Source organism: Leucopleurus acutus, assembly GCF_964270905.1.
Source record: "Leucopleurus acutus genome assembly, chromosome: 4".
Classification (NCBI taxonomy): domain Eukaryota; kingdom Metazoa; phylum Chordata; class Mammalia; order Artiodactyla; family Delphinidae; genus Leucopleurus; species Leucopleurus acutus.
This window is the reverse complement of record NC_139146.1, coordinates 114,875,576-114,892,093: the sequence shown is the minus strand read 5'-3', so window position 1 is coordinate 114,892,093 and position 16,518 is coordinate 114,875,576. Positions and strand designations below refer to the sequence as shown.

Here is a 16,518-nt window from a genome sequence, read left to right as displayed (position 1 = left end):
TGGGCCAAAATACTGACTAATTAAATTAAGATGTATAGGACAGGATACATGCACAATAAATTGGGGAACAAATGAATTAAAGGGATGATATATGAGAACACACCTCTTAGTATGGGTACTCTTAAAGGAGTGTAAATGCCTCTGCCTGAATGCTCAGAGAAAACTCTGTTGTCTATTAAAAATTGGAGTGTTTGTGATATGCAAGGTTCATTAGACAAAAGCATGATCTCTCCTAATAGTTTTTATTATTTTAAAACCTTTTCTTAAATATAAATAAATAAAAGGGATTGAGTTCTCACTGCTTACTCTATAGCCTTGTAGAATAAGAGGTGAGTGCATGCTATATCAATCACATGAAACTTGATAAGACTGCAGTTTCTATGAGACTCTACTCAGGGCTTACGTTGACTCCTGAGTCAGGCATCTTAATAACCTGTGCCAATGTTAGTTCCTCCTCTGCTCTCAATCCCTGTGCAAACACCAGGTGCTGCTTTAATATAAACATTCTAAGTACCAAATGCATCATCATGGCCATGTGCTTTTACTACCGTTTCTCACAGTGTCTCTGACTTCAACTAATAATGCAAACATCATTTTCAAATTAATCACCAACAGAGTAGTGTGAATTGTTTTAAGTTAAATTAACATCCCTGAAGATGACTAATGGAAAACACCAGTGTGAACAGATGTTTTCATTTGGAAAAATGTGTTATATCCCTTCAAACAAATCCCATAATCTAACCCCACAACTCCTACTGCTTAACAAGTAATCAAGTAGAATACAATAATTTAATTACCTTATTTTTCAGACTTATTGTTGTTGTACCACATTGTTCTCATTCAGCTTGGTTTGACGGCCCTTTTAATGTTAGTAGTATTAACAATAATAGCTTTAGCTCCAAAAGGCATTAAATTTCTGTCATCTAAAATCAATCATGAGATGTATTTTACAATAGTCTTTACCCAAACAGCAGCATGTTAACATAACTCAGCTAGTTCCACACAGGATACCCAAGGCCTTTACAAACCTGAGAGACCAACAATTCTCAGAAGAAATTATAAAAGTAATTTTATCCACTTCTCTTTCCCAGAAGTGACAGTAGCCAGAAGAAAACTAATTTGGATTCACATATCCTGTAACTTATTCTGCTGGTTGTTCCTCTGTATCAAGAGGAACAAGTGGGGAATGAAATGAATAGCTGAGGGCCTGTTTGCCCCAACAGGATGATATAACCGACTAAAATATACCCACAGAGCCATGCAAAGACTAAACTGCTCCTTTAAAGTATGAAAAGAATTCAGGTTACGACATACAGCTTACTGTATGCACCAATCATGACGTGGCAGCACTCCCAGGCAGAGGGCAGGCTTGCCTGCCTCAAGTCCCCAGCAAACATCTATCAGCAGAGTCATGTCTCTTCAGAGTGAAGATATCCTAAGGCCTTCTGGAAGTTACTTTTATATTTCTTCTGGTGGGTTTATATTTTTACCCTCACCAACTGTTCTTGTACCCATGAGGCACAAGTTAACAGGTAACACCCCTACCATTTTTCTGAGCGTTTACTGCAGGACCTAAGTGTTTACTGGTGCACCATCAGTTTTCTAGGAACAATTTTCCAGTTAACAGGCTCAGGATTTAGGTATGATGGGATCTAGTCTTTCACTGAGTAATTATCAGATCAATATAGACAGTCTTAAATGAGGCCCCATCTTCTCAGTAGCATAGTTTGTTAGAGTAATGGGCGAAAGTGAGGAGGAGACTAAATTAATCTAAGCCATCTATCACTGACATTTCTAGCCTTTGTATAATGTTTTGTATAACAGTTGTCAAAGAGGAAAGGAAATGAATGGCTTATATTGTCAAAAGATTGAAAACAAACACTAAATCAAGCATTAAAAAAAAGTTTAAATGAAAGCAGTATTTCTGTAGATAATTAACTATATTAATTGTACACCTGACAGAACTGTTTCCTTTATCATTACTGAATATCATGAAAATCATTCCTAAACTGAAAGATATTAACTCAAATTTTTAAAAATGAGCTCCTACAGAGTCTCAATTGCATTGCTGCACCCCTATTTTGGGCTGAATTGTATCCCCCTAAAATTCATATGGGAAAATGCCAAGCCCCAGTACCCCAGAGCATGATTATACTTGGAGATACACTGTATAGGCAGACCCTATTCCAATCTGACTGGTGTCCTTATAACAAGAGGAAATTTAGACACACGAATAGATACCAAGGATGTCTGTGCACTACAAGAAAGCAGCCACCAGTAAGCCAAGGACAGAAGCTTCAGAAGACGCCAGCCCTGCCAAAATTTTGATCTTGGACTTCCATCCTCTAGAACTGTGAGAAAATGAATTTCTATTGTTTAAGCCAGCCACCAAGTCTGTGATACTTTGTAACAGCAGCCAGAGCAAACTAATACAACCCCCATTCACTCAACAAATACTACCTGAGCACCATCATGGGCTGGGAGGGCGCTAGCTACTGGACTGAGTACAGCACTGGGAGACTGGTCCCATCCCAGCTGCTCAGTGCATTACAGAAACACTTCACGTAATTGAGAAGCACAATTACTAAAACACTGTATAAAAATCGACAAAGAGTTTTCAACTTCCCAAGAACAGTTATCTTCCCTAATCTACTTTAGCTTTACCTCATTTGTTTTTTTATTCTGATGAAAATTATCTAACTCCTTCATTGCCTGTTTTCAAAGATGCTGCTTCTTTCAGCCCTGATAATTTCACCAGTTATTGACACTATTCTCCCTTGCTGCATTATAAAGAAGTGACTCACAGCCGTTTTTTCATGACACACATAGAAATAAAATTTTCACATAACTGACTCTGGGAGCATCTATATAAGACTTAGAGGAAAAAAGTGTTACATTTCCTTTGCATTTTATGATTATAATATAAATAAAATACAAAGTATTAAGGAAGATTTAAAATATCGACTATAAATGCACTTTCCAAAGAATGTTTTCTAACTTTTAGTAAGAAACATGAAATTTCTTCTGTGGACATAATGCTTTAGTATACGGTTTTATGTTCGAAATAGCTATACACAAATCCTTATCAAGACTTTTTAATGATGATCTCCTTAAATTTTTCATAGTGATATTAATGACAAATTTTGTTCACACAAGTAGGTGGTATCAAATGAATATACGTTGCTTGTATTTCAATTGCTTTCTTACAAAATTACCAGAATTCAGATAATTCTGTTTAAATTATATCAATATTTCATGGGAGCAATCAGTCCTTTAAAATGTCTTCCCTCTTTTTTGTGTGGGACAAATTTAACAGTGAACAGTCTGGTGGTAATGCTGACTTTAAACCTTCAAGTATTTAAAAATATTAAAGATTTTCCTTAATCCTACACAGATGTTGCTTTGCTCATCTTAAATGTTTAGGATTCAGATTTTTCCATTAACTCTATCAGTACCTGTTAAAATACTTTAATTAAGCTCCTTAGAAGCTGAAAAAATACAAAATGCACTGTTTTGAAAGCCAACAACAATGCCTTTTAAAAATATGCAAAGTAAGAAACCAGCCCCTCCTCTTCCTTACACTCCTTCATCTCTCTCTCTCTCTCTCTTTCTCTCTCTCTCTCTCTCTCTCTCTCACACACACACACACACACATCAATAATTTTATAAATTCTTGCCTAACTCTCCTTGAAGAACCAATGCACTTCAGTATGAAATTGTGTTCTGATCATATTTCTTTGAATAAAGATGAAAAAGATATTTTAACAGCTTGGATTTAATTACCATTATATATATATTACCCTCATTTTTTTAATTACCAATCACCATTTTAATAACATCTTTTAATATGGACTGTAAATCTATGGACAAACACTGACATATGTAAATATATTTAATGTGAATTAAATAATGTATTTTTGAATTCTAGGGTTTAAAAAGAACTTTTGATGTAAATCTCATGTTTTCCTACAACCTAACATAAACTTCAATGCCCAAAGATACTTTGGTGAGTGCTTCCTTAGTATGTTATTGGTTTCAAGTATCCCTTTACCACTTTGAACATTTTATTCTCAGCTATTTGATATAGAGCTTCTTTGGAACAAATAATATTCTTCCAAGCATTTGTCTTCAGGGATTCCAAGCTGTAAGATATTAGTAAGTATATTACTTCTGTGGAATCATCCACGTGTAATGAAAACTTTATGATGTACTATTCTTCTGGATTCATGTTGTCTCTCTCATATTTGATATGAACGTCAACATATTTACTAATAGCATTGTTTGAAAAGGCAACTTTTTTATTCTCTTCCCCTCTTTGATATCAAATACAGTATTGATAAGTTTTTATATAGGCTGGTAAAATTAAAGGTTTGCAGTTATGTGAGGTGTCTTTTTTCCTAGCACTAGGACTTAATTCTAAAACTAGCTTCTTGGACTTGATTTGCTGTTATAAGCAATCTCAAAATAATTTTTTTTTTAAATTTTGTGCCAGCATAATGTACTTTGCTCCACTGCTTTATTGCATATCTTTTCCAGGCAAGTAAGACATGTGGGAAGAGGAAGAGAGAAATTATTGGGGGACCAAAAAGCTATTTGAATTAGTAACAAGGTAATCTACCTTATGAATCAGTAACCTTCTAGCTTTGAGAAAGAAGTTGTGCATTTTGGTGAAAAATTAATATCTATAAGTATTGAATTGAGTTAAAAATAAAGTACTGAAGGAGACTGTGGGACTCTCTAGCTTCAGAAGATAAGTTTGTCAGTGTTTTTTAGATGTTGGCATTCTTAGAAATTATACAAAACAAAATGGATTGAAAACTTGATAGCTAAGAACATGGTTAGCAAAGCAGAAAATATTATAAATTATTTCATTTCATTGTAATCCTGGAAAATTCAAAAAATATAATTATCAATTATGATCATTATTTTAAATGTTTTTAAAAAATAGATTTCTGAATCCAGTAAGACACACAATCATGTTTAACAAAATTATTAAATTATTTTCATTTATTTGCTTTTAGAAGTAAACCTTTTCTACCTTTACATGAAAAAAGTTGTGAAATTGCATCAAGAATCAGGCTTGGCTAATTGTTAATATCAGTAGCCAATAAGGAAATAAGGAAAACAAGAATGAAGCTAGAGATAATTTAAAAAGTAATTCTGTTTTTATTATAAAAATAATAAAATTAAGCATGAAATAATTTCATTGTGAAAATTCAGAGGAAAATAAATCTTAAGAAAAACTGAGTATTTTACTTGTACCCACAAAACAAAGAACTTTATTGATAAACATCATGACTTAAATAATAATCAGACTATGGTAGGAAAGTGAGTGGGATAGTCTCCATGCCATCATGTAAACTTTGACTAAAAATCAAAACAAAATAGAAAAATGCAGGTGGTATATCTTTGCCCCATTGGGATATAAGACCATCTGCAAAATGACTCTATACTTTGCAGACTGTACCAGAGGAATATGTGGATCTTCTTGTCTTGACTTAAATCTCCAATAAGTACATTAAGCTGCTTTGCCTGATGTTTTTAATTTAGCTCTATCCAGAGGGAGACAGAAGATTAGATGATCACTTGGGGTATGTTTCTGTCACAGGATCAGTAACTGCCTCATCATCGTTATATATGCAAAGCCCAGAACACCAAAACTCTCACTTAGAAATATGTTTGATAACTTTCTATACTGGATATGTCATAATTTCATTAGAATAATAAACAAAATAACTGCAACTTGAATTCTAAGAATTATCTGAGGCTGACAATAAAGCATATTAACTGTTAAAATTGGGTCCGGAGATGTGTTTTTCTCTACTATGTTCAATGTTACTAACACCTAAACACAATTGAAAAAAAAAGGCCTAAGTATAAACCATATAACCAAAAAGACACATTATTGTACCTTAAAGATCTACTGAGGAGTATAAAAGAATATTTAAATAAATTAATAAACAAATCACATTCTTGTATGGGATGACTCAGTTGCTATATTCATTTATCTATTTATCTCTCTGTCAACTATTAAGTGCAATATAAATTAAAATACCAAGAAAATGTTGAAATCAGACAGAGGGATTATACATTTCAATTGGAAAAATAAGGAGGAAAGTCTAGAAATTTCTAAAAGAAGTCATATAATTAAAATAGCTTCTTAATGAATTTAAAAAATTGATAAACAGATGAATGCAACAGAAGTAAAGAAAAAAAGCTTAATTCAGATAAGAATTTATTTTAATTCCTTAAATGACAAAGGTAACATTTCAAACCAATGGAGAAAGAAAAAGATTACTCAATAAATTATCTTAGAAAAACTAGATAACCTTTTGGAAAATTCTCTACCTTAACTTACAAGTGGATGAAGCATGTCTCTCTCTCTCTCTCTCTCTCTCTCTCTCTCTCTCTCTCACACACACACATACACACACACACACACACACACTCACACACATAAAACCATAAATTTGTAGAAGAAAAAAAAATTAAGTTTATATTGTCAGAGTTAGGATGACCTTTGGAAGCGGAACAATAAACGGATAAGTAATAGGACACCTCCTGCTATTCCTCAGACACACAAGGCCCACTATGGGCTCAAGGCCTTGCATTTCCTGTTGGCTTTTCCTAGATCTCTTCCATCCACCCTCAAATAGGGCCCAAACAGCCTCAAGGTTTGCTCACTTATTTCAGATTTTTATTCAAATGTTACTTGCTCAGTAAAGCCTTTGTTCTCAAATGGCAACCCACTGGAATCTTCCTATTCCTCTATTCCTTTACCTTGCATTAATTTTCTCCTTAGTACTTGACACCACCTAAAATATTATATGTCATTTAATTTATCTCACTTATTATCTGACTTCCCCTACTAGACTGCAAGTTTCATGAAAGTAAAGGTGCTTTTTCTGTATTGTTCCCTTCTCAGTGCCTACAAGACTACCTGGAGCATACAAAGTGCTCAAAACATATTTGATAAATGAAGAAAGAATGAATAAAAAGTCAAAGGAGTAAGAAGAAAGCCTAGAGAAAACGGTGTAATTAAACCAGAATGGGTAAAATGACAATGGAGCCGTAAGCTGTAAGAGATCAAGTTAGATAAGCAGGCAAAAGTACACGTTAGAACAAAAATTAGAATGTCACTAATGACTTTGGCAAAAGCAGTTTGGGAGACAGTTCTCCATGGATCTCTCATTTCTACACCCATTGCTAGTAGGGATACTGACTGTCCTTTATTCCAGAAGATCGTTTCAAGTATGTTTGTATTGTGAACAGCCTTGGAAGATGTGGTATTTACTCTGCAGTAAGAGACACATTTGTTTACAACTTTGGAAGATAAAGACATTGTCTCTCCTCTGTAGCAAAAGGCAGGATGCTTACTACCCATTAATAAAAAACCTGGGCTCTGTATGCTCTGGATTTTTCTCCTGTAATGCAACCCATAGAGTGTGCAGGTATCAGCTCACCCTCTTTGTGTTTCCTTATGGGAACTGGAGCCCAGAAAACAGGTGCAAAAAAATGCTGACTTTCTGGTTGCTGCTAATGCTGTGAATAATAAATTGTTCATCATCTCTGACCCAAGAGCCTTGTCTCCTGTCAGCATCTATAAACCTATAGCAGGCTAACTTATTAGTGTGCAAGTAGGGTAAAACCCCAGGCCTTTTTACAGTTCTAGATAGAGAGATGGCAAAATAGCAGGATTTTTGTATAGCTACACTAGCATTAGCACTGATATAGTAATTTACTTCCACTCAATACAGTACTAAATTACACCTTCAAAACTCAAAACCATCATTCAACTTCTCTTTCACCTACATGATATTCATAAATGCATAATAGTTCACTATTATGTAGGACAGTTCACTACAGTCATTTATCTGGCTCTCATAACTCTTAGCTACAAACAGTATACACACTCATATCTTAGGAGAAGTATGAGAATATGAAGCAGAATTTACCATTCTACCTGAAGTATGAAATAGAACTGTTCCAACCAATTCATAAAATCATGAGCAAGAAATAAATGATTATTTTTGTATGTCACTGAAGTTTTTATATTGTTTGTTATGCAGCAATAGCTGACTGATACAAGACCCAAATATCAACCCTCTTAATGTAATAAAAGTTTACTTCTCCCTTGTGAAATATTTTTAAGGGAAGCAATACAGAACTAGTATGGGAGCTCTGCTACACAAAGTTTCCCAAGGACAGAAGCTCCTTCTATCTTATTGATCTACCTTTCCATCAAAATCATCCTTAGTTCTTGTTCCAAGATAGCTCACTACCTCATTTGTGTTCGAAAAAATGGGATAGAGGAAGGATGACAGAAATGCAACACACTTGCCTTTTAAAAACATCCCAGATTCTGCACCCACAAAGTCTCCTTACATCCATTAGATATTAGTCATGTGGCCACACCTAACTACAAGGAAGGTAAAAAAAACTTTATTTTTGGCAGTCCTGCACATAGCCAAAACTCAGGAGCTTTACAGGCATACCTTGTTTTGTTGTGCTTCTCTTTATTACACTTCAGAGTTATTGTGTTTTCTACAAATTGAAGGTTTGTGGCAACCCTACGTGGAGCAAGTCTATTGGTGCCACTTTTCCAACAGTATTTGCTCACTTCATGTCTCTGTGTCACAGTCTGGTTAACTCTCACAATATTTCAATTTTTTTCATTATTATTATATTTGTTGTGATGATCTGAAATCTGTGATCTTTAATGTAACTACTATGACTCAACTGAAGGCTCAGATGATGATTAGCACTTTTTAGCAATAAAGTACTTTTAATTAAGGCATGAACGTTGTTTTCTTAGACATAATGCTATTCCACATTTAATACACTATGGTATGGTATAAACATAACTCATATACACTGGGAAACAAAAAAAAAATTGCGTATCTCAATTGTGATACTCACTTTATTGTGGTGGTTTAAAATTGAACCTGCAACATCTCAGAGGTATGCCTGTGTCTCTGTTAAATGAGAGAATGGACATTTAAATACAACTAGCATTATTTGCCACAGTCTATTCATGTGGCAACCCAAATATCCATCACAATCTCTCTCCTTCACATAGAATACATTGATCACCTCCACAAAGGAGAAAATTCCGAAGTCCCACTGGTTACTGTACCCAGCTAAAAGTCTCCCCTCTGGATGATGTATAGCCCTCTCCCTTTACTAATCATGGATGTGGAGCCTCATGATTTGGCAACCTACAAACTAAAACAAGTTTATCTGTCCCCATACACTCAATACTCACGACTTGTGAAGAAGTAGATATTGCAAAGTAAACTGCCCCTATTGAGCAAAGAGGGATTGGGAAACTTACAGCAGTCTCTGGGCCATGGCAATAATCAAATCCTACTAGATAGGCGTTACAAATATTCCATGAACCAACAATGGATTAGTTTCATCTGGAAGGCCCTGATTCTGCTTTCCTGGAAGAAATGTGTGCTTTCTTCCAAAGCCTTTGGTTCTACCCCCTGGCGGGTGCTTTCCTATCTTTTGTCCTCCCTTGCCATGAATCAAGCAGGTGGTACAAAGATTGCTCTTCTTGGAGACTGCAATATTTTTGTAGCCTTCTCCTTGCTGGTCCAGATTTGGCGGCCCAGGAATTTTCTAAAGGGTTGAACAATTACAGGCTTTTGCAGGCTATGTTGTTGTTCTGTAGCCATACAATTCCCTCAAAACCTTAGCAAGATTCCAGGCAATTTGTTTTGGATTAGTTCCATATGTAAGTAACTATAGCCAAAGATTTAATCTAGATGTACTCTTTAAGCCTGAAGATGCTTGTCTTTTCCTTATTACCCTCTGTGTTTCCTTACCCCCTCTCTGGATGGAAGCTACATCCAGGCTATCTAAACCATTTTGTTTGGGTGGAAAAGCAATACTCTTAATTTGATTTTGCTTCTCGTCTGGCTCCCAAATCTGGCAGGACATTGAATTTATCTCCTAGTAAGGCAGTGGCTTTGAAGCTACCAGCTATAATTGCTTTGGTTTGGAATACAGAAGGAGTTGACTTTTTCAACCCTCAAAGGCCTCAAATTATAGGACTCTCAGTGAAATTATTTTGCTAACCTGGCACAAAGAGCCTTTCTTAACAGAACTATATGCCCTTCCACCTCTGCTTGCAGACTGGTTAACGCTAGCCTGAGTTCATCTCTGTCATAGGATTTTGCTGGAAGAGCAAGAAGCTGCCAACACACATGAAGATCCTGCAGCTTTCCAGTGATTTCCCCTAATGTTATATATGGCCTCCGTCACCATTTAATCTGCCTTCTAAAATACTGTAATCAACAGTTATATCAATGTTTTGCCTCAGCATATCAGGGATCAACCAGCTTTTCAACTTCCAATATCTGTGTCTGTGCTTCCTGCCTCCCAAGTGCTAAACATATTATGCCACAGACCTAGGTTATGCCACTTCATGCACCCCATTTCTGGTACCAAATTCTGTCTTAGGAAATGCATAACAGAGATTCAAATACAGTCCATAAAGAAAATAGGGCTTCCCTGGTGGCGCAGTGGTTGAGAGTCCGCCTGCCAATGCAGGGGACACGGGTTCGTGCCCCGGTCCGGGAGGATCCCACATGCCGCGGAGCGGCTGGGCCCGTGAGCCATGGCCGCTGAGCCTGCGCTTCCGGAGCCTGTGCTCCGCAACGGGAAAGGCCACAACAGTGAGTGGCCCGCGTACCACAAAAAAAAAAAAAAAAAAAAGAAAGAAAATAGAGGTTTATTCCTTTCACATTACAGTATGGAAATGATAGTCTAGGGATTTTATGGGGGACCCAGGCTTTTTCTATCACGTAGTTCTGTCATCCCTCAGATACTGCTCTTATCCACATGGTACAAGATGATCCATCACCATAAACACTTTTCAAAGCAGCAGGATGGGGAAAAGTGGCAGAGGGCCAGCTCTTTGTCCTTTAAGGAAAATCTGGAAACCGCACACATCACCTCCAAGGGAGCTTAGAAAATGTAGAGCTTACTCTGTAGCCACATGTCCTGCTACAAAACAAGAGTCCTTTCATTATAGGAGAAGAGGATCATGCATATCAGGGAGCATGCTACAGCCTTAAAATAAGTGACATTATTGGGATCTAACATGGTGTTTTGTGAACCAGTATTTATAACAATAAGAACTAAGGTGAATAGAACATTATTTTAGGAATAACTGCTCACCTAATGATATTTATAGAATATTTTCCAAGGTATAACATCCAAAATATAAATTTTGATATAAATAAATGTAAATTTAGTTTACCTTTTGCATTAAATATCTGATACATAATAGGCATTTGATAAATAATTGTTGAATGAAAGAATGAATGAACTGACTAAGCAACAAATATTTACTGAATCACTGCAATGAGGCCATGACTGTGTAGACACCAAAGACATATTAAAAAAAGGTATGACATATGGAAGGGGTTGGCAGCATTTTACTTGATGATACTGGCAATGTGAAGTGCTATACACATCTAATAAACATATAAAATAATAATAATATATAAATAATAAATATAATAAAGAAATTTTCTACACAATTCCCAATGATTATACAGAAAAATAAAACTTCCTAAATTAAATTTTTTCTTAAAATAATTTTATAATTTCAAATAAGATAAAAAATTGGGTATCCTTTCTTTAACTCACTTTTAGTAAGAAGGTTACTCTAAGACCAAATGAATTAATTGGTATTTATTTATGTAATTTTTATATTATACTGAATCTTACACTTAAGATTTTAGTAAAAAGTAACAACATATTTAGCATGAAATTGTGACATGTAATTATTTGCCTAAAATTGGAATGGTTTTCAAGTAATTTAAATCAATGACACATACATGAACTATTTCTTTATAACCATCAAAGCTATTTGTGCTTACATACGAAGAATAAAATAATTCATTTGTAGTTTTGAGAAACAGAGAAAAGAAGAACTTGAACCAGTACTTTCAATGAGGTAAACTATTCTTCTCATTTTTTCACAAATCTTTCTCTTTTCTATTCTTCCATTCCTAGAAGCAGCATTTAGTTATCACCATGGATTATTTTTAGGAATGCATTGCTATAGACTATTGGGATATATTATTTTGAAGGCTGTGCACACATTAAGGGAAATGACCTGTTTATAAACATATATAAAATGTTTGTTTTATAATCACTCAGGTACATGACACACCCAGATGTTTCTACAGAATAACACCTTAGGAGAAATCACATATCGTTAGGCTTTTATAACTTTTTTCTCTGTAGTTTTGCAGATTTGGGAATGAAGAGATGAACAGAAAAAATTAAGGACAATAGGTGTAGGAAAACAACTGCTCAATACCTGCCTTGTCACACAAAGAACAGATATTTTTTTAAGTCTCCTTGATGAGAATAAATTTTTGTTCTTTGAGAGTGGACAAAGTCATTTATTGCTCTATCAAGCATATAAGGTGAGCAAAAAAGCTGAGAAGTATTTTTCATTACAACACATTTATTAAAAAATATAAACATTGGTGAAAATATTCTGGGAAAGATGGCAAGCTAGGCACACTCATTTCTCTCCATCCAGCTCCAGATTCCCATTAACATGAATGAAAGTATATAAAAAATAGGGTGTACACTGTATAAGAACTGGAAACTTGGGAGGGAGGGAGACGCAACAGGGAAGACATATGGGAACATATGTTTATGTATGACTGATTCACTTTGTTATAAAGCAGAAACTAACACACCATTGTAAAGCAATTATACCCCAATAAAGATGTTAAAAAAAAAAAAAAAAAAAAAAAGAACTGGAAACTTTGTGCCAAAAAATGACAAAGACTTTTCTTAGAAATAGCATAGATAAAACAAATGAAAGAAAAAAACTATGTTCTTATTACCAATATTTTATCATCATAAAAGTTTTCATCTTTATTTGTTTTTAGATTTTTCTATCTATAAGTGTAATTTAGACATTCCTTCATTTATTCAACAAATATTTATTTTCGTGACCAAGGCAGTGTCCTAGGCCTTGCTATTCAAAAAATGTTCCTATTCTCATAGAGCTTACAATTTACTGCCATGGAGAACAATAAATGAGTTTGTGAATGTAGCACAGTATCATAGGAGGTACTAAAGGAGGGTTATCCAGAGCCACGATGGTGGGCAGCAGCTTGGACACTCACTAGAACAAGCCACTCCCCAAACAGAACGTTTGCAGCCACATATCAATGGCATTCAATGACTGCTGAGCTGCCAGGAGCAGAATTCAAATTATAGGGTTAATAGTCTGTGACTCTGATAGATGCGCCACGGCTTCAGTAGGGACCGCTCCTCTCTAAGGGTCTGAGCCTCGCCAGCTTCTCCCCCAGGAGACCGTTGCAGTCAGCCAGCCACTGCTCTTTGGTAACTATGTGTGATCGAAAGGCCGTGATCAAAAATGCCAATATGTTGGAGGAGATGCAACAGGACTTGGTGGAGTGTGCTACTCAGGCATTGGTGAAATGTAGATAAGGACATTGCTGCCCATATCAAGAAGGAGTTTGACAAGAAGTAGAATCCCACCTGGCACTGCATTGTGGGGAGGAACTTCGGTACTTACGTGACACATGAAACCAAACACTTCATCTACTTCTACCTGGGCCGAGTGGCCATTCTCCTGTTCAAATATTGTTAAAAGCATGGACTGTGCCACACACCCAATGATCCATCCAAAAACAAGGACTGTAGCCTAAATTCCAAATACCACAGACTGAAAACTTCAGCCTTGCCCAAGGGAACACCTCGACCTTTATTGTGTTGCTTTGTACAGGGCATACTCTGTACTAGTTTGTTGTGGTTATAAAGCAATTAGCAAAACAAAACAACAAAAAAAATAGGCCATGACCCTGAAGATGAAGAGGCTTCTATGATATCCAGGCAGCCCACACCTCAGGAAGACTAGGCATGGATTTCCCAATAACCAAGTGACTGCCAATCCAAACAGAGAGCCAGAAATAGAAAACTGGCTTTAACTCAGCAGCTTCTCCAAGCCTATTAAGAACAATGAAGAAAAAGAAGGAAGAAGAAGGGGGCCGGGGAAGGGAGGAAGGAAGGGAGATAAAGAGGGAAAGAAGAAGGGAAGGAGGGGAAATGGTGAGGGAAGAAGGAGGGAGGAAAACCCTGCAGAGATGTGGTTCCTCTGCTCTGGAGCCCCACATTCCACTGAGGACTTACCGCATGCCAGATACCATTCCAGGTACAGAGCAAAACATGAAATTTCCTGCCCATGGAGCTCACATTCTAGCAGGAGAGGAGCTAGCAAAAGTACAAAGGAAGTAAAATACACAGTATGTTAGGCAGGGATAAATGCAATAAAGAAAAACTTAGGAAGGAACATAAATAAGGGGTGTATAATTTTTCAATAGGTCAGGGAAGGTTTCACAGAAGTTAGTTTGGGAACAAACCTGAAGGATGTGAGGCAGTGTGCCATGAGTAAATCTGGGAGATGAGATTTCCAGCAGAAGGCCCTCGGGCTGAACCATATACGGTGTACTGGAGGAACAGCACGGAGGCTAGAATGGCTGGAGTTGGGAAAATGAGGGGTAATGAGATCAAAAAGACAATGGACTAGAGATGTGTTAGAAGAGAAAGAGAAGTGAATGACAGCTCTTAGATTTTTGGCTGGGGATACCATTTACTAAAATGGAAAAGCCTGCAGGACAAGCCAATCTGGAAGGTACAATCAGGACTTTATGTGTATCAGATATTAAAGAAGATATATGGAGTGAACAATTCCATAGTGAACCTGGAGATCAAGGGAGAGGTCTAAGTTGGAGACTAATGAGTAGGCAGTTGTCAGAGTACAGGGTGTATTTAAAGCCATGCTAATAAATACAATCATCAAGGATGCAAAGAAGACAAGAAGAAGAAGAAGTTCAAGGACAGCCCTGGAGCATGTCAATATTAAGAAATCAAGAAGATAAGGAGGAACCAGCAAAGCAAATAGAGAATGAACAGACAGAGAAGAAAACCTGGGGAAATCCCAAAACTAAGTAAAGAAAGTGTTGCAAAGTATTGAAAAAGATCAGCTCTGTTGAATGCGTCTGTAAGTCAACTAAGATGAGAACTAAGAATTAGTCATTGGATTTGTTTGTTTGTCTTCTCTCCTGCTATAATGTAAACATCATTATGGTAGGAAGTTTCTTCCTGTCTTAGTCATTAGTAAATTCTGAGGGATAGAACAGTGTCTGGTACATAATTCATGTTCAATAAATGCATATTAATAAATGGATGAATCTCTGTTGTGAATATAAACATAAAAATAAAATATAAAGTGAAAAATATTTTATGATGGTGAAATGCTTGTAAACATTGTTAGATAGAAAAAAGTAGAACTTTGCTATAAAGCTTCAGGTTCTACATAGCACCAATTTAACTACAAAATGCACAGAGAGTTGATAGTATACAGGAAAGAAAACTTGGAAATAAAAAAATAATTTGCATCCCTAATTTTTGCTTTAGCATCCAAATTACTTATTTTACCTAAACCTTGCATATTTACAAACATGGCCATTTTACATAATGTTTTGCAATGGCACATTACAAATTCTCCTAATCCCAAATTAACTTCTTTCAAAAAGCAATATTTAATTCTACTGGAAGACACTGAAGAACTCCACTAGAATTACATTAGTTGTTCAACATTTCACAGCCTGCTTGAAATCAAGCAGGACCCTGTGGGGCCCTCCCAGGTACAAAAGCCTTTTCATGTCCCCACTTTCATTTGTAGGGAAAAGACTTCAGCCTCCTAAACCTTTCCTGAGTTTCAAAGGTCAGATTCAAACAGTTACTAAGCAGGGAAGTGAAGGAATGCAGAAACAAAGGAAAAGCAGTCAAACAATAGTGCAGCAACAAGGTCCTAGCTCCTCCTCACGGGATGTACCTAACTATCTTTGAGTTCTTCTGCAGGAAGTAAGGACTCCACCCAGGTGGAGGACGGTAACTTCAGGCTGAGCACAAGATCCCTGGAGCACCACCCTGTTACCTCACTGCCAACCAATCAGAAGAAAATCACACAACCTGCAGCCCGCAACCCAAATTCTGCCTTTAAAACCTCTTTCCTGAAAACCATCATGGAGTTTGGGTTTTTTTAGCATGAGTTGCCTGTTCTCCTTCCTTGGCCCTCACAATAAACCTTTCTCAGCTCCAAATTCTGGCATTTCGGTTTCTTTGGCCTTACTGTGCGTCAGTCACACAAACTTGGATTCAGCAACATGCTCACACTCTTAAAATCAAATTTTAGACTCACACTATAATAGCCAATCTGAGTCTATACTCTCTGAATACCACTATAATATTTTCCATGAGGCAGAGTCCATAGTTCTAAATGACATAAAATTTCAGCACTAGAGCCACCAAAATAAATTAACAAGTGAGAATGTTGATGGCATAGTAAGAGTACAACAGTAACATGTCATTAAATGAAGTTAGAGCAGAAACATTTCTAAGAAGTTCCTACTTAGAGTTTATCCTGAGATATATAGATATTTCTATAAT

The 16,518-nt window shown here is 36.2% G+C and overlaps 1 protein-coding gene and 1 pseudogene across 3 annotated transcripts in view; one reads left to right on the top strand and one right to left on the bottom strand.

Moving 5' to 3' along the window:
- CFAP299 (cilia and flagella associated protein 299) overlaps positions 1-16,518 on the bottom strand; it is a gene marked incomplete at both ends in the record, with an annotated part of 616,738 nt that overhangs the window by 530,958 nt on the left and 69,262 nt on the right. The gene's annotated exons all lie outside the window — the stretch shown is intronic.
- Positions 13,393-13,657, top strand: LOC309960734 (dynein light chain 1, cytoplasmic-like; annotated as a pseudogene). The gene has a single exon. The product of its transcript is annotated as a dynein light chain 1, cytoplasmic-like (transcript).